The sequence below is a fragment of the Alligator mississippiensis genome, chromosome 12 (assembly GCF_030867095.1).
Source record: "Alligator mississippiensis isolate rAllMis1 chromosome 12, rAllMis1, whole genome shotgun sequence".
NCBI lineage: Eukaryota > Metazoa > Chordata > Crocodylia > Alligatoridae > Alligator > Alligator mississippiensis.
In genome coordinates, this window is record NC_081835.1 from 46,353,490 (window position 1) to 46,378,157 (window position 24,668).

The 24,668-nt window shown below is 44.5% G+C and overlaps 1 protein-coding gene across 3 annotated transcripts in view; it reads left to right on the top strand.

The window, feature by feature from the left end:
* The first annotated feature begins 19,492 nt into the window (after window positions 1-19,492).
* The window catches only part of RAD54L2 (RAD54 like 2), a 100,387-nt gene continuing 95,211 nt past the window's right edge, over window positions 19,493-24,668 (top strand). For all 3 annotated transcript variants that reach the window (XM_059715404.1, XM_059715403.1, XM_059715402.1), the window contains exon 1: window positions 19,493-19,644. The gene's annotated coding sequence lies outside the window, so the exon portion shown is untranslated. The remainder of the gene's footprint in view (window positions 19,645-24,668) is intronic.

The following is a 24,668-nucleotide window of genomic DNA, read 5'->3' on the forward strand; positions in this document are numbered from 1 at the left end:
GGAATCTATTATAACTTGGGGAGGAGATAAAGCTATTTATTAGTTAAGAGTATGAGAGAAAGGAGAGGTGGAGTATAAATATCAATTCCTCAAATACTAGAAACTTAGGTAGCAAAAAATTCTTGTGCTGTAAAATGTTAACCAATGCTAGGAAGATACTTAAAAAAATAAACATTCATCTCCCTAGCAATAATCACAAAAGAAGATGGTGAGTTTAGATTTTACGTTGAAACTGAGAAGCTGAACAAGAACATTAGAAGCACTTTCTCATGTTCCAGCCAGGAATGAAATGTTTGCTGAGATAGCAGGAACTAAATTCTGAAACAACTTAGATTCATAAGCATGGTTTAGACAGGTTCCCATGGACACAGACAGCTTCAAGATTTGCTTTTTTAATACAATAGTAGGACTGATAATGCTGCCTGAGATTATCTATTGGAATATGTCCAGCATCAGAAATATTTCACCAAGCAATGTACTGATGCTGGAATGTCTTACAAGAGTGAAAATGCATATTGACTGCATAATAGCTTAGGGCAGCATCTCTACTGAATGTCAGGAATGACTGTGGAAAGTACTGAGGGAAAACCCACACATAGGCTTTAAAACAACCAAAACTTAGTTTCAGTTTCAAACAACTAAAATAATCTACTTAGGGGAGAAACTGATCAAAATTAATAATGTCAGATGTTGCTAACCTTCATGTGATGGTGAATATGTGGTGGGATTGTTAGGAATGTGGATTTATGGCAGAGGGTTCACGTCCAATTTGGAAGCTTGAGTAAATTCCCCGTGAACATTTTTTTTCATGGTGTGTAAAGATGTCAGAGTGTGAAAAATTCAAGATTTTGAAGCATATACTCATATTTGCATTGATGCAGCAATACTTTCCCATTGCAAAGGCTCCCCAAAGATAGTCCAGAAAGAGGGCTGGAGGGTTAGTGTTACAGGGACATGGGGATGAATGTTGTCTTTTAATGCATATTGGAAAAGCTAAGATACCAACAGAGAATGTTAAAGTGCAAATCAGAAAGATATGTTAAGGCTTGTATATAACTACCAAATTCCATGTTTCCCTGCAGTTATAATGTAAAAGGTGAAAGAGTCCATAAGCAGACAAGGTTCCTTGGGTGAATTTGATATCTTTTATTAGACCAACCCAAATGGTTGGAGAATAGTTATTAAGGAAGCTTTCGGGTTCAAAAACCCTTTGTCAGGCTAAGGAAGCTTCAGCAGTTGGTGTGTGCTCTTCCTGGATGGAACCATAAAGCACTGATTGCAATACATAAAAGACATTGGCTAAGGACTGACATTACACACAAACCAGTTTAAGCAATCAGAAACTGGTTTAAACCTGTAACAGAACAGACATACAATAAACTTAAACTAGTTTTAAAATGGCTGAAGCTGGTTTGAGATAAACCTGGTTGAATGTAGTATCAGACTTAACTGATTTGGCTCAAACTGGTTCATGTAATGTCTGTCCCAGACCCCTTGCTGGATTAAGATAAACCAGACACCCCCAGCATCCCGGCATGCTCTCTGGGCTGGAGGGGCTCGCTGCTTCAGCCCAGCCAGGCTGGCCCTGTCCCTCTGCTCCCCAGCCTGAGCAGGGACAGGCAGGGGCGGGGGTCTGGCTCCCCCTCCCTGTGCCATCAGCAGGGACCTGAGCAAGGTCTGCCGGTTGTTCCCCACTCCTGCAGCACCGGGTACCATGGCCCCTGAGGCAGAGGGGGCAGGGAGGAGAGTTAGTTTCCCCTGTACTCCCACTGGCAGCCGGGTCTGCTGGCTGTCGCTGCAGCACTCGCTCCCTGCCTGGAATAGGCCCCTGGCTGTCCCCTCCCTGGAGGCCTGAGAGAGGAGGAATAATCCCTGTCTCTGCCCACTTCCCTAGGGTCCTTGCTTGGCCATGCCCTGGCAGTGCTACTATGCTCCACAGCAGCTCTTCCAGCCCCACAGCGCGGCCCCCTGCTGAGAAGATGCTCATGCTCTGGGAAGTCATGATGGGCTGCTGCCCACCACCTCACTTGCCACTTGCTGCTCCAGCTGTTGTGCGAGGACGGGGCCTGTGCCCTGCCAGCTGGTTCTGTGCTGGGGCAAGTCCCCTCCAGGCAAGAGGGAGTTTATTCTGCTGCTGGCTCCAAGCACTTGCAGCTCTGGAGGGGTTAACTTGCAGCCCTTGGGCTCCCAGCCAGTGGCTACTCCCCTCCATTATTCCCTCCACCCTGAGCTTCACCTGCAGCCGGGTCAGGCAGACCCTGCTGCCGTGTCAGCGGTTGAATAAGTCCCCTCCTGCTGGGAGGGGGATTGCCCCAAGCACAGAGAGGCACCGCAGCAGGGTCTGCCCACCTGGCTGCAGCCACCGCTTGGCCTGTGCTCAGGGCCAGTGCATGAATAAATCCCTTCCTGCCTGGAGGAGGGTTTGCCTCGACACATAGGGGCAGTAGCAGCCAGGCCAGGCTGGGCAGACCCTGCTGCGGTGCGAGCAGCGTCTCTCTGCCTGGGGCAAGCCCCCTCCCAGCAGGAGGGGGCTTATTAAGCTGCTGGCACTACAGGAGGGTCTGCACAGCTCAGCCCCCACTACTCTCTGCTTGGGGCCAGCTCCCTTGCAGCAGGAAGAGGCTTATTCAGCTGCTGTCCCCAAGCAGAGAATAGTGGCAGCAGCCAGACTAGGCAGATCCTGCTGCGGTGCCAGGGGCCAGTGGCTGAATAAGCCCCATCCTGCTGGGAAGGAGTTGGCCCTGAGCAGAGAGACACTGCTCGCACCGCAGCGGGGTCTGCCCAGCGTGGCTGCTGTCACTCCCTGCTCAGGGCCAGCCACTGGCCCTGAGCACAGAGTGGTGGTGGCCAGGCAGACCATGACATGGTGCCAGCATTGCCTCAGTTCAGAGCAAATGTTTGTCCTGTTACAAACAGGTTCTGCCTAGGCAGGTTAGACTAACCTGCAAAGGTTGAATCAATTCAGGCTCTGACTTTCTGAATGTTTGTCCCTAGCCTTAGAGTAAAGCCACCAAGGATATAGGACTTACTTCTGAAGATAAAATAGCATGACTTAGCTGCAGAATTCCCACCAGCATGTTACCTAGTGATTACAGATGTGCTGTCAAAAAGGATGTTCTTCCTGATGTCACACAATCAGATCATCTGGAACCAGTAGTGGTGGTATGTGTGAACAGCCTGAAACCTCATGTGCCATATCATCAGGAATATAAGCTGAGAAAGACAGCAATAGATGGAACACTACATTCTATAAAAATAGATGATGAAATCAACCCTTCCTCCTATGATATTCCCACTATAAAATAATTTGCAGTGATTTAAAATATGTTTATGAAAAATGCAAAATATGGCTCCCACAGTGATAACAAGAAAAATGCCATGGAAATTATGCAAAAGGCAAAAAGAAAAGGTAGGCAAGTCCTAGAAGATTAACAGTAGCTCCTATTTTGAATCTGTAGGAATGGAGACCTAGAACCAGGCTTTTGGCCTACAGATAAGACAACCAGCATGAAAGGCATAAATGTGATCTTGGGTAATTCAGATTTCAAAATGGTGGTGTCTGTTTGGAATGCTGCAATAAAATCTTTCATTGCTGACTATTTCAGTTTATTTTAGAGTCTTCCTACGCTATCTTCATCACCATAGTAGCAAGTATTAGTATAAATTAAAACTAAAGTACAGTTGTCAACTGAACAAAATAAGGCATTCTCATAGTCACAGCTGAGTCTTCCTAGTAGATGGTCAACAGTTTGTTTATAACTGAACCCAACCTGGCCTACACGTCTGCATCTGGGCAAAATCCTATCATTCATGTAATCTGGTGCAGCTCTAAGGATGTGACCCCAAGAAAATGCTTTTCTCTAATACCTCTCCTTAAGTGAGTGACTTCATAGTCCAACTGCCCTGGGCCCCAAAGTTAGTTCTGTGAGCTCTCAAGCCTTTCTAGACACTTAGATTCATAGAAAATTAGGATTGAAAGGGACTTCAGGAGGTCATTTAGTCCAGTTGTTCTCAACCTTTTTGGTACCAGGATCCATTTTTAAACATCACTGGCCAGTCCCAACCCAGTGCCCTTCACTCTCGACCTGCTGCCCCCCAGCCTCAGCCCCACAGTGTGTGGGGCAGGGGGTGGGTATGTGGGGCAGGAGTGGTCCCAAGCACTCCCTTGCAGGCTGGAACTCTGCCAGCCTGCAAGGGAAAAGCCACTATTTCCCACATTTTTCTTCTTTAAAGGAGAATCCATTTTTCAAGTTGGTTAATCTACCTTTAAAGTTTGTTTATGACCCTTTCATATGTTCTTGTGACCTACATTTGGGTTGTGACCCATGGGTTGAGAAACACTGATCTAGTCCAACCCCCTGCTCAAAGCAGGGCCATCCCCAACTAGATCATCCCAGCCAAGGCTTTGTCTAGCTGGGTCTTAAAAAAACCCCAAGGATGGAGATTCCACAATGTCTCTGGGTAACCTGTTCCAGTGCTTTACTACCCTACTAGTGAGAAAGTTCTTCCTAATATCTAATTAAAACTTCTCTTGATGCAATTTGGGGCCACTGCTCCTTGTTCTGTCATCTGCCACCACTGAGAACAGTCTATCCTCTTTGTAACCATCCTTCAGGTAGTTGAAAGGTACTATTAAATCCTCCCAGTCTTCTCTTCTCTAGACTAAATAAGCCCAGTTCCCTCAGCCTCTTCTCATAAATCATGTGCCCCAACCCCATAACCATTTTCATTGCCTTCCACTGGACTTTCTCCAACTTGTCCACATCCTTTCTGTAGTAGGGGACCCAAAACTGGACACAATACTTCAGATATGGCCTCACCAGTTCAGAATAGAGAGAAATAATCACTTCTTTTGATCTGCTGGCAACACTCCTACTAATGTTAGCCTTCTTGGGAGCACACTGTTGACTCATATCCAGCTTATTGTCCATTGTAACCCCCAAGTCCATTTCTGCAAACCTGCTGTTTAGCCAGTTAGTCCCAAGCCTGTAGCAATGCATGGGATTCTTCCAGGCTAAGTGCAGGACTTTGCAGCTGTCTTCATTGAACCTCGTGAGATTTCTTTTGGTCCAATCCTCCAATTTGTCAAGGTCTCTCTGAATCCTAGCCCTACTCTCCAGTCAGAGATGATCCTAGCAGGGTGCGGGGCCTGGGGCAAATCAGCCTGTGTGGGGCCCTGATGCGAGGAAGCTACGGATGGTGGCAGTGGGAGGGTGGGGGAAGACAGGGTGGTAGCAAGCAGCCAGATGCAAAACCGGTGGCGGCGGTGGTGAGTCACCAGCACTAGGCAGGCCCTGCAGGAGGGGCTGTGGCCACTCTGCCTGGCTCTCCCCAAAGTGCGAGGCCCAGGGCAGTTGCCCCGATTTTTTCCCCCCCTAGGGACGGCCCTGCCTCCAGTGTATCTACTACTCCCCTCAACTTGGTGTCATCTGAAAATTTGCTGAGAGTGCACTCCATCCCATCTTCCAGGTGGTTGATAAAGATACTGAGCAAAACCAACCCCAGGACTGAGCCCTGGGACACTCTACTTAATACCAGCTGCCAACTAGACACTGAGCCATTGATTACTACCCTTTGAGCCAGACAACCTGGCCAGTTTCCTATTCACCTTACAGTTCATTCATCCAACCCATTCTTCCTGAGCTTGCTTGTGAGGATGTTGTGGAAGACCATATGAAAATCCTTGCTAAAGCCAAGGTATACGATTCCACTGCTCTTCCCCATCCACAGAGCCAGTCAACTTGTTATACAAGGCAATCAGGTTGGTCAGGCATGACTTGCCCTTGGTGAATCCATGCTGACTGTTCCTAATCACTTTCTTCTCCTCCAACCCTTAAGTGTTTAAAAATTAATTCCTTGAAGACCTGCTCCATGATTTTTCCAGGGACTGAAGTGAGGCTGACTGGTCTGTAGCTCCCCACATCCTCCTTCCCTTTTCTTAAAGATGGGCACTATATTTGCCCTTTTCCAATAATCCAGGACCTTTCTCAGTCAGTACAAATGCTCAAAGATAATGACCAATGGCTCTGCAATCACACTGGCCAGCTCCCTCAGCACCCTTGGGTGTATGGACATGTATACATCCAGCTTTCCTAAATAGTCCCTAACCTTTCTTTCACTGCTGAGGGAAGCTCACTGAAACTGTACTGCCCAGTGCAGTAGTCTGGGAGCTGATGTTGCCTGTGAAGACTGAGTTAAAAGAGACAGTGAGTACTTCAGCCTTTTCCTCATCATCTGTCTCTAGTTTGCCTCCCCTATGCAGTAAGGGACCCATATTTTCCTCTTGTTGCTGACATACTTGTAGAAACCCTTCTTGTTATGCTTCATATCCCTTGCTAGCTGAAACTCCAATTGTACTTTGGCCTTCCTGATTTCATCCCTGTATACTCTTATACTCCTCTCTAGTTGTTTATCCACTTCTTGTAAGCTTGTAATCAACTGATACATCACAAGCAAGACTAAGGATGTCATCCTCCTGCTCTACTCAGCATTGGTGAGGCCACAGCTGAATACTGTGTCTAGTTCTGAGTGCTGCAGTTCAAGAGGGTTGTGGAGAAGCTGGAAGTCCAAAGGAGGGCCACATGAATGATTAAAGGTCTGGAGAACAGACCATGCAAGGAGAGGCTGAGGGACATGGGACTGTTCAGCCTGGAGAAGAGAAGGTTCAGAGGCGACCTAATGGCAGCCTTTAAATATATAAGGGGTGAACATCAGAGACTAGGAGAACGCCTGTTTACCAAGGCACCCCAGGGAAAGATGAGGAATAATGGTCATAAACTGATAGAGGATCGCTTCAGATTAGACATTAGGAAAAACTTATTTACGGTTTGTGTGTCCAGAGTCCGAAACAGATTCTTCCCAGAGGTCGTACAGTCACCTTCCCTGGGGATCTTCAAAAGATGACTGGATGCACACCTCACTGGGATCATCTGACCTCAGCAGTCTTTCCTGCCTTGAGCAGGGGGGGGCTGAACCTGATGATCTCTGAGGTCCCTTCCAGTCCCTAACTTCTATGAATCTATAAGCTTCCTTTTTGTATTTTAGCTCACTGAAGAGTTCCCTATTAAGCCACGCTGGTCTTCTGCCATACTTGCTCGTCTTCCTGTGCATCAGGATGGTTTGTTCCTGTGCCCTCAGTAAGGTTTCTTTAAAGTACAACCAGTTGTCCTGGACTCCTTTCCCTCTTAGACTGGCCTCCCAGGGTTTCCTGAGTGAGTCAAAGTCTGCTTCTCTGAAGTCCTTATTCTGCTTCACGCCTTCCTTTCCTTCTTCAAGATCATGAACTCAATTATCTCATGGTCGCTGCTGCCCAAGTTACCATCCACTACTACATTTCCCACCGATTCTTCCCTTCACACATTCTTACCAAGTGCTACTTTGCCACACTTGCTCTAGTTTATAGTTTCACCCCACAGGGACCATGTAACTGTTTAAGTAAAGAACAGAGGCTTTGCAAAGGGACATCATAAACATATATACAATACTTTTTGCCCAGGAGAGCTATAGATTTATGCAAAACAGATGAATGAATGTAAATGCCTTCTTGGTGTCCTGGAAGCCCTTGGGCTTGGTCAGTAGCCTTGGGGGGAAAAAAAAGCCCCTCCAAAACTTTTTGATTTCTCACAACGGAATGGGCCCCCTGCATAGAGAGCATGATTCTTTAAAGGCAGTCTCTAACATCTTTTCTCCTTCTTCTGAGGATTTTCCATGCTTCAACCACCTTCCTCCCCAATGGTTGCTGGGCAGAGGGAGTCATTAGCAAATTTATTGTTCTACCATGACAGAACTATGTTTATGTCCTTTTCACAGTACAGATGAAGGTCCTAGTCCCCATTGAAGATTACTATCACAAGCACTATTCATAAAACTTAGAAGGAACATACTGATGTAGGTGTAGTCCCCAACACTCAATAATTTTATGGGTTTCTCACTTATTAGTGCTAATTTGTCCTTCTAGTCTGATATCGTGTTTCTAAAAGCAGCCAGCATTAGATTTTTCAGAAGGAAATGTAAAACCCCAATAAAGGACAGCAATGCAATAATTTACTCCTAGGACAAGTTTCTTCCTAACCTCACACAGAATTTAGGGGATTGTAACTTCCACTAGAAATTGGAACTGAGGATGATAATGTTATTTATTTAAATGACTAATCCTTGTTCAACATGCAGTGGGGAGTACAAACCTGTTCTGTGTTCAAAGCAGCCCTACCTACTACACATGCAGCATGTGTCAAGAGAAGGGAGGGGCTAAAAGGGAAAAGCTCAGCACCTGTGCAGCTCAGGTAGGTGCTGATTAGAAGGGAGTTAGCACTGACCTAATTTCACTCTGTGAGAAGCGTTTGAGTGGGACTAAGAACAAATTAGAGATTGCTGCCTACCATAGCCTCCTGAAGGGGAGTTAGATCTGATGTGAAACCAGCAGTATTTTACTTGCTGCTTGGGATATGCATGTTGTTACTATGTTAGATGGCAGTTGGCGAAGGGTATGCCAGCCTAATAGAAATACTTCTTCATTTTAGCTAATTGAGGACCGAGTAGAGGTCTGTTAAGGGCCCCCAGAAACAATATGTTCACATATGGTGGAAAATGCAGGTGTGGCTTGGCCCTTATAAAGGTGAGAGGCTTGAGTAACTTAGGGTTTCAATTATTCCAGTGCTTGTTGGGGTGAGCTGACTGCTTAGTAACAATGTGAATCCAGACCAAATGCTAAAAAGGATACTGGAGAACCAGCAGCAACAGACAGACAAGAAACAATAACAGCAGCAGGCAGTCTAGAGGCAGTAACAAGTGGCTCAGCAGCAACTACTACATCAGTAATTGATTCTGGAGCAACTCCAGTGGCTGGTCCAACCAGTTGTGATTCTTTTGTAACCTCCAAGGGGGGCTGGAACTTCACCTACATGGCTCATGGACAACACTGCACTTATACCAGCTGGGCCAGTGAGGCTTGCAATGACGGGCCCAGGGGATGATAATGAGGCCTTCCTAGTGACTTACACACAGGTGGTTATGATGTCCTCACCACTTTCTGAGTAGTGTACTAATATGGTGGCTTTGTATTTGACAAAAGCTGGACAGACTACATCCTGGGGGCTTGATGTGGTGGTGGCTGTCAAAATGATCAATTAAATTGAACATTATGGGTTCCCTGGATATCATAGAGAAGACCTTCCCCCGACAGTTCTGGAGACAAAAAGTATCCCTGGGGAGACCAAGACATGTGGGATCTCTGCTGGCAGTGGCTGAAGTTGGAAACATGAACTGAGATTTAAATTTTGAAACTCATTTAGGGTGGAGCAGCTTTCCCCAGTACTACTGGTAGAGGATAGAGAATGGATTCTGAAGCATGAAGCAGAGACATCAGCTGAGGTGATCAGGCTGGAAATGTCTATGGCAGCTGAGACTATGTTGGGGGATGCTTAAGGAAAGCCTACTGGAAGCAAAGTTGTTAGCTTGGACAGAAGAAAACCAGTGGGGTAGATTGGCATTCCTACTGGCCTTGAAAGACCCCAGCAGGTCTTGAGGTTTCCCAGTTGTGGCAGAGGAGCCTGGATGCCTTGGGTCAGAATGTGTTTGCAAGAACCTGACTAATTCACAGCGCCCTAAAGAGAAGACCAGGATGATCTGCTGCAAATACAGTCAGATCACTGTGTTCCACATTCGAATACATGGTCTTATACAATGATGCATACAGGCCTTAAAGCGAATGCTCATAATGTTACAGTCTATTGAACTGGGACCAGATGTCCCCAACTTCTTTATTTTGCTCTATCCCTGATAGGAGCTTGAAGTAGGAGAAGCTAATGAACTATGTGAGAGACAGGCTTGGTGTATTCTATACCTAGAATGGGAGACGTAGGAGAAACAGCACCCAAAGGAAGGCAACATTGTAGTGTACATAGTTAAACATCTGAACGCAGTTAGATTCCACAGTTGGGTGTCCAAGCCTCTGACCAAGTGGCATAGGCCCTATGGCATTAAGTGGGGGATAAGTGATTTACAAAATTAGGCAACATGTTTAAAAGAAGAGGTTACAAATATGGCATGAGAATTCTTCCAAAAATTTGGAAGACTCAAAGGGACATTGCTCTGGCCCCTTATTTCCTGAGCCACAGTTAGGGTCTCAGGTGGTTGTCTCTCAGACAACAGTGCCTTTGGAAGTACAGAGGAACCAATGCATACACCTAGGCAGAAGGCTGTAGTTGTATAGGTGTCCAGAAATCCAACCCCTCTGAGGGTTCTCCTCTTGCCAAAGCAGAAAACCCAGGTGTACCAACCCATGGCCTTTTTCTCCACTCTGTTTTAAACCTTACATGGATGGCTACACGTTGAACCTATAATGTATAGAAGAATAGTAAGTAAAGGAAAGCTTTGCTCACATCCCAGGAAAAGGTCAGAAGTGGTAAAACAGGAGCTCATGGTGGAGTTCCCTGTGGTTCAGTTGTAGAATCTTTGTCTGCCACATAGGAGACCTGTGTTCAAATTCTAGACACCTACACAACTACAGCCAGGGAGGCACCAAATGCCTGGATTTGGTCTGGCCTTTGAATTCTGGCTCAATGGCCTAAATGAGGGATGGAAGGTCTGGGCAGCCTCTACTCCTCCATACTCCTGCCTAGGCATATGCGTTGAACATCTAGGTGACCTTTCATGCATACACAGTGATATGGAAGGATCAACAGTTGCCAAACTCAAAACTAAAATCATAGCACAGCTTGCAGCAGCTGGTTTTGTTGTTGCCGTCTTTAGAGGTGATACACACAGAAAATGAACTGCAGCTAGCTGGATGGAGCATTATGCAGGTGTACTTTTCATGCCACTAATCCACAAAAATGGTTCCTTTGTCACTTGTTCTGGTTTGGGACAGTATTGTCTATTGGCCTCCATGGATCTCTGCAGCCTTTTGGTGTAATGGACTGGGTCTTCTAGCCACAAGGCCTAGTATGCCCCTGTTTACCTGGATAACCTGATCATTTATAGATGGAACTGGGAGATGCACCTAAACCAAGTGGGGACCATTTAATAAGTCCCTGGAACAAGCTGGAAATGGCAACAAATCCAGTTAATAGAAAAGTGGGAAAGCTAAGACTACCTACCTTGGAGAAGGTCAGATCCAACTACTCATTGACAAAGTTCAGACCTTAAAAAGACTAGCCCCTCCTTACCAAAAGGAAACAGGTATGAAGCTGAAACTTGTGCAGTGGTACCACAGGTTTCCATCTAACATAGTGGTCCCCCTCACAAGCCTAATCAATGACTGTGGCCTAAAGAAACTTGACTGTTCAGAACCTCATTTGGAAACCTTGCAGACACTGGAGCTGTGTCTGAACTGATAGTCAGGGCCATTCTCAAGCCTCTACCTGCTGTTGTCTCAAGCCTATACATTGCAAACACCTAAACTGAACCCCCCCCTGCCCCCAACAACAGCAATGGCAGTCCAGCCTGACCCAGACACCTCCAATGAACTTCTGGGTCATGGATGCACTTTGATATTACCTCCTCAGATGCGTATTTATCCTGAAGGCTTGTCAGATCCCCTACTGACATGTAAGTGCCATGAAAAATATCCTATCCTAAGTAACACGTTGGTACTTAGTTTTGTACCTGTGGTTGTACTTTCCAAGGGAAAGCACATCAGCATTCATTTTTTTCCTCCTCTTGCTGGGGGAGTGGGGAAACTGCTATTTGCTCATGATCCCCCAAGTACTGTATGGGAGTGAGCATGCTATGGTATATATAAACTCCGCACTGGTCAGGAAAGGGCTGCTGTAGGTTTAATCAGCCCTGACTACTGTACCTACAAAGTGCTTGGAGTGAAAGCTTAGAAGGGGAGGCCTAGCTAAACTGAGTGCTGAATGGGAGGGGGAATAGCTTTTTAGCTTTTGCTCTGAGAGGAACTTAGCTGGGGCCAGGAACAAATTAGAGACTGCTGCTTGCTAGAGCTTCCTTGAGAGAAGGTAGGCCTTATGTGCGACTACAGTATTGGATTTACTCTGGTGATGGGGCAACAGACAAATAACACGCTTCTTGTACCAGCTTTGGACTTGGTAATGATCTGTTGTGAGCCCAAGAATTATTCTCTACAGTTAGTGGAAAATGTGGGTATGAGCTAGGCCCTGCAGAGGAGAAAGCCTAATAATCGAGAACTTGAACTACTCCATGGCCTGATGGCGGTGAACTGACTGGTGGTTACATGGGCATCTGCTAAGTGTGGACCCAGAACCTGCAGCAACCCAGTAACAACTGCCCTTCTAATGCTTTCTCACAATGTTATGTGTTAGTTTCACAGATTCAGTAAATAGTAAAAAGTGTTTCTTTTAATCAGTTTTAAAACTTTAGCCTTCAGTTTTATATAGCATGCCCCTCTCTATCTTATGCAAAAGTAGAGAGAAACAGAGATTTCCACCATACTATTCAATAGTTTGTATTCTTGTCATGTTTCTTTCCTTTGAATTTAAAGTCCCAATCTCTCCTTGTATGCAAGGCTTTACAGAATGTGGCTTTTTCACTGCCTTCTACTGGAGCATATCTATTTCTAATACATTATTCTTTTAAAATGGGATGCTGAAGACTGAGCAGAATATTTCAAGTGAATGCCATACTATTGATTTATGTAATGGCATAATTTTGTTTTTAGTATTATTCCCTATCCTGTCCTCAATGCACTTTAACGAAGTTGGTGTTTTTGACTACTGCCTAAACAGAGGATTTTCTCCCCTCCCCACCCTCTTAATAATCTGTCTAGAATGACAGCCAAATTTGTTTCCTGACTGGTTAATTTAAAACACAACAGCATATGTAAAGAGTTCAAGTTTGATATGATGTGAATTACCTTGAACTTGTCTAAGCTGGAATTCATCTGCCCCCGTTTCCCATGTTGACTAGTTAATAGCTTCTTCCTATGAAATTGTAAATAAGGAAAAGGACAACCTAGTGTATCCCAAAATTGAAAAGACTGGAGTGGAGCTTGCAAGGGACAAATGTCAAAATAACTCAATGTCATTTTGTCTGAGGAATGAATTAGAATTTATGGAAAGCTGAGAACCAAAAATGATCTTTTAACATTTTTTTTGCATCAAAGGAAATGGACACAGAAAAGTAACAGAAACACGCATCCTATTCCAAATTAGGTTACAAGCTGTTCCTATAGCTGAGCAGCCAGAGCTTTAACCAGCACGTCTCTGAGATGAGACAATTTAGGAACATGTTGCTATCAAGACCTCCTGTGCAAAGCTTGCCAATAACAAACATGGCAAGCAACTCTTGCGAAAGATGGATTTAAAATCACATGCTCAAGCCTACCAAGGATCATGCTGCATGCTGCTGGAAGCAGGGGATGATCATGAAAGAGAACTCTGCCCCAGAAACCCATTAAACTTTGTAGGCCAGGAAGCAGTGGGATGGGGGGATGCTGTGGGGGAGAGGCCAGGGTGTGAAGATCTCTTACTCTCCTGCCTTTGGAAATTCCACCAAAAGGTTTTAGGCACTTTAGAGGAGTAACTTATCTTTCTCTCTGGGCTGAATTGACTTCTGTCAAATGGACACAGGGTGGAAAGAAGTCACTTTGGGTAAATGAGAGTAAAACAAGTTGGTTGAAGCACCTGGACAGAACAGGAAGAACAAGATATATACCTTTGCTGCCTTGTTGATATGACTTCTGCAACCTATTTATACAACATACTTAGATTGTAAGCTCCTTGGCACAAGGATCATATCTCACTCTGTGTGCTGCACCTAGGACAATATGGCCCTGTCTTCAGTGCGTCCTGTAGGCATTCCTATTTTATGAATATTTAATAACTAATGATGCCTCCTGGCATTTACCGTAAATTATGCATCAAGTCCTCCTTATTTATGCAGCAGTTCTGGTTTGAATTACATGGTTTAATAGGAATTATGTGACAGAGTTAACAGATTACAGAATCTTTCAGTATTCTTCAAACTGCTGCTTTTTTGTTTTTAAAGAAGGCCCACAGCAACATGAATACTTCAAATCAACACAAACTGCTGTTTGCACTATAGCAGAGGAAGAGTTTCCTTGCATCTTCCTGATATTTCCATGGTAGTTACAAGTTTAATTTCCATGAAGAGTGAATGTGCAAGTATAATAAAGAATAAAGCCAAAACCCCCTTTTCTCCTAGTTTTGCTTGTGAAGTGAAGTAGCAGTCATGAAATCTCTATTTAATAGCTTGGAAGAAATGAAGGATGGTGCTTGAAGTATGTGGTAAGTTTAACTACAAAAGTCAGCATTTTATGTTAGCACCTTGAGAGGAATTTGATTTAACTTTAATGAGCTAAGTACCTCAGCCCTGTGGCTAAAGGGAGAAGTTAGGGGCTCAGAGTTACTGTGGCTGCTGTTTGGAGATTGCTTTCTCACAGAGCAGGGTAATGGTGAGGGCAAACAGCTCCTGCAAGGCTATGGGTGTGGACATACAATAAACTTAGCATGAACAGAAAGGGGGTGGGGTTGTATTGCATTTCAGCTGTTCTGCAGTGAGGATGGGTAATGGAAGATGAATCATGGTAGCGTAGATCTCCTTTGCTGAGGATATATGCTTACCCTAGAAAAATGAGGATTAAAAAAGGTGCATTCACCAGCAGTAAGGATCAGTTGTGTCGTTACTAGAATACTAGAGAGATTTATTTATGCTGTCCTCAAACCCAGTGCATTTGTCATGCCAACAATGAGGCTTGTCAATTTATTGGTTGTTTGTTAATAGAGTCAGAGGAGGATTCCCAGCTAGCACTGCCATAGATCAAGTATTCTGAACTATTCCTTCTAAGTGTCTCTGTGGCTCTCGCCTTAATGGGATCTTTTATGCCCTGCCACTGTTGTCTAACTGGCTACTATTAAGATGTAACAAACTAAGAATGGAAAAAGGAAGAGGAATTCATCTGTGCTTTCTAAGGTGCCTGCAATAAAAGTGGAGGCAAAGCTGCTCTGTCAATGGGACATGCATTCCAGCCTTCAGGTTCTTCTTATCTGGGGCCAGTCCTCCCAGAATATTGTGTAGTACAGAAAGGTGTGCTGCTGTTTCTACAAATGTGAGGGAAAAATTTGAAAAGGGATCACATTTATTATGGAATCAAACATACATAACATCCAGTCTGAACATTTCGCATCATTTCTTTGGATTTCTTGATGTATTACTGGAAGTTTCAATCCTGCCCATTTTATTCTGTTCTTTTAAAGAGCTGACAATAGGGTAGAGAGTATTTGGAAGGACTGACTATTAACCCATGATGTTATACAACTTGCAGATAAATAATGCCCTTTGGCTCAGCAGACTGATTCCAGCTGATTAAGGTGCTTTTGTATCTGGATGTAAAACTCCAAGCACTGAAAGCTTCATAGACTGAAGTCTGGTCCCGAGGTATGATCAGTGAAAGCTGTAATGGGTCATGTATTTACAAACTACTCTGAAAATGTCCTGATACTTACAAGCTCATTCATGTGCATAAACAAATGGCTTTTTGTGTGTAAGAAATAGGTGAGTGAGTACAAAAGTGCCTATGGTTACGAATGTAGTAATTTGGGTGGAGTTAGAGGACTGGTTGAAAGCATTTCTTAATGGTTTTTTTTTATATCATTAATTGCCAGTGACTAAAACAAAGAGTTACATAGGGAAGACAATTTGTTTCTTGAAAGATTCTAGTCAGTAGCTGGAGTCTGCATTTTCTGAAGTTTTTATGGCTTAATGGACAGGAAGAGGAATTGTTCTAATGTCCTTCCCACTCCTAATCCATGTAATTGATACTGCCTTTGACACTGACTCCAAAAATAAATGGTGTGGACACTTAAAGGGATACAGTCAGCTTAAAATTCCTGTTTTCAAAGCTGATCTTCTTTCCTGCATTATTAATAGTTCTGTCCTCTGCTTTCCCTCCTTTAGGGCCCAGTGTGAGTTCTGATGACTTCAATGGAAGAACAGTAATTAACAAAGGATCATTCCTATTCCATGGATGTAGATGGAGTCCTTTGAAGGAGATTCAGTGCTTCCTGTTATATGAAGGGTGTGCAAAGATGCTAGGGACCTGCATGGAAGTTGCTTACAAATGCCTACCATATAGATTACATGCATATTGGTGCATAGTTTGAACAAGACCAGAGAATAATGGACTACCATACAAATAATTCTGGACCTCTACTCTACCCTCGGTATTGTGTAAGAGGGGCCTTACATAGAGACTCTCATCATCCTTTATGCTGGAGTAGCAACTTCAGGGTAGTTCCTAACAAATGAATACTTCTCCACATCCTTCTTTCATAGTACCTACCTTAAGTAGTTTTCTATATCATTACAGCTTGACTGTCTCACTACAGAGCTGAGCTAGCTGCACGGCATATATATGTACAGTGCCTTCTCCCTGAGAGGAAGATTATGAACTCAGAGTGGAAATGGTTGTGTTGCAGCTGTTACCACAGGCCAGCTTGAATCTAGGTCTATGGATTGTTTCCTACAGTTTTACCCAGAATGCTTGAGCAATGACCAGCAAGTCCATGCCAAGTCCTTCTTCATACTTTTGTTTCTGGCAGGTTTAGTTTAGCTATTGCTATTAACAGTGTTCAGAGGAGCCTTCTGTAAAATGTAGCTTCTGTAAGTTTGAAGGGGGAGGGAGCCCAGTAAAGGTTCCCTTGAATTTCTAAGGGATAGTGTGGCTGATGACATTACAGCCTCCAAGCTGTCAGTGTGCAGTAGTTCAAGATCTGTATGAAATTCTCTGTGCAACAGGGGTGCATTTTGTTTTTAATTTACTGCAGATCCCCAACCCTTTGGCATGGTAGCTTACAAGATTTGTCCAATTGCACATTTCTTACCTGCATTCCAAAATGAGAGAGTGAATAAATGAGTGCAGTAAGGTATATGTGTAAACATTGCAAACAGCCATAAGGGGGATATTGTGTGACTCTCAGATAGCCAGGAGAGAGAAGGTTTCCTTTTTTCTAATGTCTTAGGTTAAGACCATGCCACAGGTGAACTGCTTTGATTAGTGAGGCTAAGTTGCCCAGAAGGTGTGGGTAGGAGGTACCACTGAGTCACGCTGTTTGAATCAGTGCTTATATGAGCATGCAGTTTGGCTTCCTCATTGTTCCAAAAATCACTTTTACTGTAACATCTGCAAAGCATGGCCCCTGAAAGAGACAGCTTCTATTGGGCAGAACTTATTGAGCAGATGGCAAAGTACATTTGCATCTTATAGACAAAATTAGGGATATAGATATGGCATAATCTTTTGTGAGTTGCAGCTCACTTCATCAGATGTGTTCATGAAAGCTTATGCTATACAGATATCTCTAATGTAGTCTATAAGATACAAATCTACCTTGTCTTCTGCTTGATTTCAGACTAAGATGGCTAACTGTGTCTTGGTACTTAACATACAAATCTGCCACTATGGGAAGAATGTGGAGCAAATGCCTAAACAGTGATGCACATTTTCCCACTGTGCATGTGACAGCTTCTCCTCATTGCCTCTGTTTGAGGCTTTCCTGTCTCATTTAACTCTTATTTGTGCCACTCTATGCTTCTTTGCATCCCTCTTCCTGCTGGGTGTGTTGTCTTTCTGTAAAATGGGAGATAGCAGTGGAAATCTTAAAGCTTATAGTTTGGGTCTAACAAGATCAGTTCTGTTTAGTTTGAGTGTATTTAACAGAGAAAAAGGCAAATTCTTTCTGTAATAACTCTGATTTTCTCTTTTGAAGAGTCAGTCCCATGGGACATGCTGTTATGATGTTTACAAGGCACTCCTGCATCTGCTGTTCTGTGGTTTGAGGCGCATTTGTTCTTGAGCTGCTTTTTGTATTCTCCTTGACTCCTGCTTCCCTGGAATGCATGAGATGTTGTGTTGGACTAAGAGTTTGAGTTGGGCTGATAGGCTGCTACTTGATTTCTGGCATCAGCAGTTCGTTTTGACCATTTCCCCCTTTACTGTTGGATTGTGTGTTTAATACCAGCCACAGACTTGATACAAGAAACAAAACAGACCATCCTACCACATAATTTAAATATTTTGGTGTACACTGGGCTTACTCCTGTGCTCTTTGATCTCAGTGGGAACAAGATTGGGCCTATGGTTTTTTTGTTTTGTTTTTTGTGTGCAAACACTAGGCTATGGTAGTTGCTTATTAAATAACAGCACTGCATGGAAGATTGCTGCATTTATACTCCACATAAATGCAAAAAAGATCTGTAATGAACAGTAGTGGTTTAAGTAGATGCTATAACTTGCAGACATGAAGTAGTCCAGCCACTGCTAGTTACAAAACAATTTTCTTAGGACACCACAGTTCAGGAGAGTGATGCAGGAGCTATGCCTTAGAGAAGTGATGCTACCTACACTCTACTATTCTCCTGAACACTTTAACACATCACTGGTAATGCTAGCAACCAGCATTCTGACATTACCAGGTCCAGCCCCTAGATGGAATTAAAGTGTTGTAATTTAGCGCTTGCCTGCTTCCCATTCTGCACTTAGTGGACGTATGTCCTGAATAACACCACTGCCTTTTCCCCCCCTTTTTTTCCAGTTGTGCCTCTCAACCATTGTATCATTTTTTTTTAATACCTGATGTTTACTTGTGTGATGGGATCAAGTGCTTCTTAAAGGCTACTGCTACAGGCTGAATTGTTTCGATGGTGCGGGAAGGCCAAAAAATGAGATGGGTGTGGCAAATCAGGCCTGTGATATTCGGGCATGAAGCTGGCCAGCTTCTTTAAATGCAGATCAGCAGGAATCTGTTGTGGTAAGTGACTCGGGTGACCTGATGTGCTGTGGAGAGGTATCACCAATGATGCCTCCGGAAAATCCTCTGCATCAAGTGGGAAGATCACCACGCAAACACCAGCTCTCCTTGGTGAAGCAAGTGTTAGCCGTATTGAGTCGGTGATCTTCAAGCATCAACGCCACTGAACCGGACATTGCGTGCAGATGCTTGATTCTCGGCTCCCCAAACAAGCGCTCTGCTCCCAGCTTAGTAATGGCCTGAAATCTCACGGGGGCCTGAGGAAACGCTACGAGAACACGTTGAAGGTAGACCTTGAGAAAACGGAGGAGCTGGCGGCCAACTGACTAATGGCACAGCAAACTCAACCAAGCGGCAGCCCCTTTTGAGAGAGAGCGTCCTGGCCTCGAAGCAGAGAAGAGAGAGCGGAGGAAGGAAAAGGAGAGAAATCCCTGCCCTGTGGAAAGACCTACAACTTCTGTGCAGGGGTCTATCGCTCAAAGAGTGGACTCTCAAGCCCCAGGAGGAGCTGGGCCTCCAAGGGAGGGATTGGGGGGCACAGCACTGCTGGTCCCTGCGGGTCAGGCCCAGCGAATGCCCGGCGGTGCTCGGGCATCCCAGCCGGCGCCGGGGTCCCCCTCCGGGGCCAGCAGAGGCAGCAGGAGCTCTTCCGGCCGCTCCTCCCTGCCCCCAGGGAGGGGGAACCTTTCTCCGCCCTGCGGAACCTTTGCGGCGGAGGTGCCTGTTGCTGCCCGGGGGATCCTGCGGCGCCGCGACGGAGGGGACGGAACTGCCCGGACCCCAGCGCTGGCGGAGCGGCGCCGAGGAGCAGCGCGGCGGAGCGGGCGCAGCGCCCGGGGCCGGCGGCAGGAGCAGCGGAGCCGCCCGGCCCGGCCCGGCCCGCAGCCCCGCCGGGGAGGTGAGCGTGGGGCCGCGCGGAGGGCGCGGCGCGGCGCGGGGGCCTGGGGGAGCGGCCCCCCGCAGAGGCCGGGGCAGGTCCCGGGCTCGGCGTCCCCCGGGGCCTGTGGTGCCGGGGTGGGGGCCCGGGCCCAGCTGCTGTGCTGGGGGGCCCGGCCCGGCTGCCCCTCGCGGCGGGGAAGGGCTCGAGAGGGACGCGGGGCCCCGGAGGTGGCCGAGGGCCGGGGGGGGACGCGTGGCGAAGTTCAGGGACAGCCCGTCTGCTCGCGGGGGGCAAAGGACTCGCTCTTCCCGCTTTTCCTGCCCCTCCCGTGAGAGCCGGGGGCTTTGGGGCAGAGCACTCGCAGCCGGAAAAACAACCGCTTTCTTTTCGTGCCGCCTTCAAGCAGCCCGGGGAGCTCGGCGCCCGCCCCACGAGGCGCCCGAGGCCCGAGACTCCCGCGCAGGAAGGGCTCGCTGTTTCCAGGTGATAACGAGTGCATCCGCAGTTGCTCCATTTGGAGAACAATAAACCCTGTCTTGGAAGAGAGCGCTAAGCCCCTGCTGGGTGGCCTGCGCTGGCCTCTAGCTGGTAGAGGTCAGGGTGAGACCCAGCGTGGAAAGGCAGGTTATTCCCTGTCCGCATGTTGAGGGAAGGATGCTGAACTGGATGGGGGCCAGCCCCATGTACAGCGTTTTTTATGCCCCTAATATGCCTGTGTTGTAAACTCTCGAGTATTGGCAAGCAGGTGATGAAAATCACATTTGTCACTTTTAGTTTCCCTGTCACGTTTGTGGATGGGCTAAAAGGGCAGTTTGGGACCATTACTTTTTCATTTGATTCCTCTTCACCACTGTGGAGTCAGTTTGAGTTCACGGTTACCTTTTGTAAGTTTTTGATGCTATCGGTGTTCGCATCAGTGAAATTCTGGTGCTTTCCGTTGATTGCAGGCGCAGGCGCCTGGGTTTGTACCACACTTAGCGTCTCTCTCTCAGGACTGTTGTTTTAACCTGCTTGTTTTCAGATTCACCTAGTACAGGTTTATTTTGACTCTGGTGAGAATGGCTAGCCTTTCATTTGTTTCCCATCCCTCTTAATGGTGTATCGAGTATTAAGTAGATGTCATTATTGATTTATCTATTAACTTTCGATAGTCACTAAAAGTATCCAGGTAATATGTTCTGTTGTTAGTGCACTATCCTCTTTCTCATACTTATTTGAAAGTACCTTTTTCAGTTATAAAGCCACAAGTTGTGAATATACAGTCTGAAGTTATTACCGAACTTCATGCCATGATCTTATCAAAGTTACAACAAGATGGCCAGGGCAAGTAAGGTGAATCTTCGATTTGCCCTGCACCTTTCATTCAGTCTTTTGGTGTTAGAAAGAGCTGTAGGTTCTGATCTGTTCTGAGCCAATAATGAACCAATTCTCAACACTGTTGCAGGGGGTGCTCTGCCGCTTTAGGTGCTACCTTTCACCACTAAGCCACATTCCCAAACCGCTTTTCGAAAAGATCCCTGAGCCTTTTTTTTTCTTTGAGACTAAGTGTTTAGCCAATATGTCCTGGCCAAAGTTCATCTTGAGTAGTTGGTAACTTTTGCATCCAAAAATTCCCCTCAGATTTTCACTTGGATATAACACTTCTACTGTTTTGTTTTTTTTTTCCTGAACAAACCAGACTTAGGTTTAAATTCTCGATGTAAAGGTTGTGCTAAGTATAAAATAGTAAATATTTTCGAATAACATTGCATATGGATAGCAGTTCAATTTACTTAAGCATGCATTTCTTTCTAATAATAACAGTAATGATGGGTTAGTCTTTACAGTGCCACACTGCCCAGCCTTCTTTCTAATAATGTAATTGTATATAGTATTGATGAGATACTTATTTAAATTTGCTTTCTTCAGACACTTAACTTTTTGGGAAAACAATAGTGTGTGGAATGAAATCTCCTGTTCTCAGCCAAATTGTGAATTCTCTATGGACAATTCCTCTTGGTATTTCTAGTTATTACAGCTCAGGGGAAAAGTTACAGATGCTATCTATACTTGTGCTCAACTACCAAAAAGGGTTTGTTTATTTCTTTTAATGCCTTGATCTTTTTTATTACTTTAGTCCCCAAAGCGTATAGATACTTCAGGTATTTTTGAAGAAACCTCATTGTTCAAATGTGTGAAAAGAGTATATTCTATCCATGTGAAATATTTTATAGTCTAATATTACTACTTTGATATTCCATTGAAATAAGTATTGAGGAATTTGCTTCAATGACTGCACATTCAGATAATTGGCTCTTTTATTGTGTTTAGAAAACTTTTTCAATTATACCTGTTCTTGTGGGTTGTTTTTTTATTTTCTATTTTTTCCGTCAAATAAATTTATGGTAAGCTGTGGGGGGAAAATGAGTTTTTTATATTTGGAATATGGAATTAAGCTGCCCTGAGATTTTGCAAAGGGCAACATATAAATTGAATAAGTAAAATCAAATATTTTTTTTGTTGTTGCTTAAGCATGTACATGAACATAAATATCTAAAATGTTGGATACTAGAAACTTTGGGATCCAATATGAAGTTGCGACTGGAAACTTTTAACACACACACACACACAGTTGTAACAAGTTTCTTGTTAGGCCTGTTAAACTGTAAGAAATGTATATACATGTAACAAGTATATTATTATAACATTTATTTGTTATATATAAAGCAAATATTGTTTTATTTATTTGTATATAATAACTAAATAAAAACAACACACTTTTAGAAGCTTAGAGGGGAAGATGAATGAGTGTTCCTATTTGTGACTGGAGAAAGGGGTGGATTTAATGCACTCAGATCTCACTGGATATTTATATAGAAGAAAGTAGTTTGAACTGTAGATGGTGGTTGATTAGGGAAAATTGATTTGCTAACTAATTCAGGAAAGTGGTGGTACCTTTTTAGAATGTGGTGGTGATATTCAGTCTTCAACTGTGAATGAAAGTGGAAGCTTTTTAGTCTCTTCATTATTTAGAAGGGCTGCTGATCAACTCTGTATATGTATGATTAGTATTTGCTGACTAAACACCAATGTATCATCTTGCCTAACTCCATACATCTGAAGTTGGAGTAAATGGCAAGATACAAGAAGACTGAAGTAATTAAAACAGAGATTTTTTCTAAATTTAAAGCTTACATTTATCAAAAGTTGTTGAGCTGAAAAGGCTAGAAAAGTGCAAACAGTTTTTATTTTAAATTCTTCACGATCAAATGTGTCATTCATTGAAATGTTTTCTGTTGAAATGGAAGAGGAGAGCATTGAGTTTAATCCTTCAGATGAGAAGTACTCAGTGCTGTTGTCATAGTAGTAGAACTCTGGTAACTCAGGTCTTACTCAAGAATTGCTAGAAGAGCTTGAACATCAGCTAAAGTTAGAATCGGGCACTGCTTGGCACCCCAAAAATGTCAGTATTAAATATTTTAATGGCATGATTGCCAATTGTGCCCTTTTGTGTTAACATCACCGTGAAGAGAAACAGGCAATAAATAAAATACTTACCACAGGGAAAGTGACTGACCAGGAGAGAGAGGCAAAAACGGAAGGAGAATGATGCTTCTGGAGCAGGTGTTCTGTGAAGATACAACAACCCTGTAAGGGGAGGGGTGGGGCATGGAAGGAATGAGAGGTAGAAGAGATCACTAGGCAGAAAGCCCCGGAAGGCAGCGGTGACAAAACGAAACCCCAAGGACCGGGTTTGAGCAGGGAAAAGAGCTCAAGCAGATCTTGTTAAGCTGGAGGTCACTGGCAAAAAAAAGTCTTCCAAAGGTAATACTTGAGCTGTGAGTGGAAGGGAGCTGAGACGGCCACCGTGGTGAGGAAAGCAGCTAGCATCCAAGTTGCAGCGAAAGTGGGGGTTTGTTTGTTTTTTTTTTGTTTGGACTTTGTTTTGAGCCAGTCAGGCTCTATAGAAGCTGAGGGGTCAGGGAGCCTGGGCGAAGACTACCCACTAAAACCCTTAAAGAGGCAGTAGCATCTTGAGAATTCTTGGGAAGCGAGAATACGTCAGGAGACTGGGGAACCGAGGGGGAAAAAAAGTAAACAAAGGGTGCTATAGACGGGACTAAATTGGGATGTTATGTTGCTATTTGAACTATTAAATTAAGATTAGACCCAAATTGTACAACCCACAAGATTGGATTTAGTTGATCCCTGTCTAAGTTAATATTAAAACTTACCTGACTCGGAGTGAAGTAACAACAGCCTTTCAAACAGGGAGTTGATTAAAGATGTAAAAATAAATCTTCACAAATGAAGAAAATTGTTTAATGCAAAAAACAAGACTGAGATTTCAATTGATGACATAAGACTTGGGTGTCTTGTAGAAGAGTAGAAGTGGTAACCCAAGAAAACCCCCACATAAGTTGTCACAGTCCTACTGTGGTAGAAAACAAATAATACCTCCCGACTAATAATATCATACAGTAATCAAGACATGGCAGGTGAGAGTCTGAATATACCGCAAAGAGTCCAAGACCAAGCAATCTCAGAAAGGAGGGGCTAGAATAATACACTAGGCTAAAAGTGGAAACATCACAATCACCTTTAATGCAGCCCAAAATAAGATGTTCAGTTAAGGGATTGAAGCCCCACTTTTTGGATATACACATTACAAATTTAAGTTTGAGACAAATCCACTAATAGATTCTAGGGGTGAACAAATAGAGGAAAATATAAAGGAAAAACAGTAGGCACAGAAAGAAGTGCAGCTCTGGGGTCTAACTCGGGGTCTAACTCATGGTGCTTTACAGGAAACGCCATGAGTTAGACTGATGCTCCCAACCCAACAGACGTTAGCTGTTGGGTTAGGAGGGTGGGGAATTGAGCTCCAATTTGGAGCTGATTCAGGGAGAAAAGCTGCATCTTGACAGCTTCTTCCCCTAGCTCCACTCCCCCTCTCTTGCTCCTGTTCCGTCTCAGGATGAGTGGGGGAGAAGGCAGGGAAGGTAGGTTCATTCTATGGTTTCCCCAGCCATGCTGGAGTGGGGTTGGGTAGACTAGAGCCC